Source organism: Camellia sinensis, chromosome 11 (genome assembly GCF_055761805.1).
Source record: "Camellia sinensis isolate YWXY chromosome 11, ASM5576180v1, whole genome shotgun sequence".
Classification (NCBI taxonomy): domain Eukaryota; kingdom Viridiplantae; phylum Streptophyta; class Magnoliopsida; order Ericales; family Theaceae; genus Camellia; species Camellia sinensis.
Window position 1 is genome coordinate 95,746,716 of NC_138971.1, and position 2,696 is coordinate 95,749,411.

General features: G+C 35.2%; 1 long non-coding RNA gene across 1 annotated transcript; it reads left to right on the top strand.

Moving 5' to 3' along the window:
- Positions 1-330: 330 nt before the first annotated feature.
- LOC145803180 (uncharacterized) lies at positions 331-2,006 on the top strand. The gene is made up of 3 exons (XR_014345300.1): positions 331-677; positions 1,565-1,805; positions 1,919-2,006. It is a non-coding gene; the product is annotated as an uncharacterized LOC145803180 (long non-coding RNA).
- The last annotated feature ends 690 nt before the right edge of the window (positions 2,007-2,696 follow it).

Here is a 2,696-nt window from a genome sequence, read left to right on the forward strand (position 1 = left end):
CATTCTATTTTGTTAAGTGCATGAGAATGACATGATATAACAAGAAAAGCTCTGTTTTCTATTAACTTAATGATTATTCATATATGTAGAAGTATTCACATCATCTTTAGCACAAGGCCCTTACCCAGGGATAATAATACCGTGGTTCAAATAATTAAGTTACAAGTTTACGTATGTTCTAAGTTTAAGTCTGTCATAAGTTTACGTATGTTCTAAGTTTAAGTCTATTATAAGTTTACGTATGCTCTAAGTCAAGAATGTTACAAGTTTATATATGTGTGACAAGTTCAAATATGTACAAGTTTAAGTAAGGTTACAAGGACAAGTATGTACAAGTTTAAATGTGTTACAAGTTTTCAAGTTTAAGTATGTTATAAGTTCATGTATGTTACAAGTCCAAGTATGTTATAAGTCCATGTATGTTATAAATTCAAGTATGTTACAAGTATACGCATGTTATAAGTTCAAGTATGTTACAAGTTTAAGTGCGTTACAAGCTTAAGTATGTTACAAGTTTAAGTACGATACAAGCGTAAGTATGTTACAAGCTACGTTACATGCTTACATATGTACAAGTTCAAGTGTATTATAAGTTCACAATGTTGAGGAATTTCTTTATAGAACTAACAAGAATGCTTTTTATTGATTTGCCAGCGCTATTAAAAGGCTAAGTATAAGTAAGTATGAATTCTGATTTCTGTTAATGATTCAAGTATAATGCATATGTATGAATTTATTTCCGTTTATAGTATGACATTTATGTATGGTTTGGTCTGTAAGACCTGCTAATTATTGGTATGGAACAAAGTGCTACATTGTGAGCCACCGCTAGAGTCCATGTGAGACACCTCTTGAGTCCATACATATGTGAAAATTATGAGGCTGAAAGCCATTTTGTGAAAGTTCTGAGGCTCATGGCCATCTGTATAAGTTGTTATGAAATGAAACAAAGTGCTACATGGAACTAAGTGCTATGATGTGAGTTACCTCTAGAGTCCGTGTGAGACACCTCTTGGGTTCATATATGCATGTTCAAGGGCTTTAATGCCAATATGTTTTAAGGGCTTAATGCCATTCTGATAAAGGCTGTAATGCCAATCTGATAAGGGCTTATGCCATTCTAATATGAAACAAAGTGCTACACGGAACTAAGTGCTACAATGTGAGTCACCTCTGGAATCCGTGTGAGACACCTCTTGAGTTCATATATTTATATGTTCAAGGGCTGTAATGCCATTCTGATAAGGGCTTTATGCCATTCTGACAAGGGCTTCATGCCATATGTACAAGGGCTATATGCCACCATGTTTAAGGGCTCCATGCCATATGTTCAAGGGCTATATGCCATTATGTTTAAAAGCTTAATGTTAATGTGTTCATGGGCTTAAAACCATTATGACTCACGACTGGGGCCTAAGGCCATATAACATGAAAACAGGAATAGATTAACTACATGATCTTCGCATTTATTTATGCATTGTTATGTATTATGTTTAAATTGTGCATTTATGTATCATACTATTCACTGAGCTTGGCTCACCCTATGTTATGTCTGTTTCTATAGGTAACCAACCAAGTGGTCAGTCCTAAACCATGACGCTTGTCCTCTTTGGTCAACCTTTCCATGTCCAAGCCTAAGAGAAGCTGCTCTTATTTTCATGAAGTTTTGACGAACTTTGGTTTTGCACTCTAGTTGTTGGCCTAAGGTTGAAATGTGTATAACACTTTCTTCCGAAATGTTTTGGTGTATGCCCAATTATAGAGCTGGGCTTGTGTATATGTGCGTATATATCCGATATTCAGATGTATGTTTTAGATTTTATTTGTCTGTTTAAAGTTTGTGATCCTGGCATGATAGTAGTAGCTCAATGGAGTTTGTTTCTATTGTCAAATTTTGATATTTAATGCTTTCGTTCAGGCCCCATATATTATATATATAACAGGTTAAGTGTCCGTTTCTGAAGTGGTCATGCCCAAACTTTTAGGGGCGGGTTTGGGGTGTGACATAGCTAGCTTTGATACCATTTGGAAAATATCACTTTCTCATTTCTTGAAAATATCAGTGATCCTTGATCACTTATTTATACAACTTCTCATATACAATAGATGTGTATCTAATATCCTAACTAACTAATCTAATTGTTTTACATGTGTGTTAACAACTTAATAACTAGTAACAGATTGTCTAACAGATTCTCTAACCACCATAGGTGTAGTTAGTGAAGCAGTTGAGCTGCATGGTAATCTTGAACTGATAGAACTTTTCTTCTTGAACTAATTGAGCTGAGGACTAAACTGAGTAGGTGCAGGTGCAAGTTCTGAACTGGAGTTGAGTTGAGTAAGTAACTCTGCAGAGTTAGTATCTGCGAAGTTAGTATCCTCAACAGTGTGTAATGTAGAAGGCCCTATATATATATATACCCATATTCATATCATACATACATATGCAACAAGATTTAGGCCCACCAACAAAAACCATCATCTATATGATTACAAACATATCTATACATAGGAGAACCCAATACATGCCCCTTCAGCAAAATTTTCTTCAACCAATGATTTCTTAAATAGAATTTTAAATGCACAACACTTTTGTCTGTACGTGTGTGTTCCATGTACGTATATGGTACAAGCAAAAAGGGTAACATGAAAGGTGGCATGGGGTAAGGAGGCAGCTGGGAGTGAAGAAAGTTGTG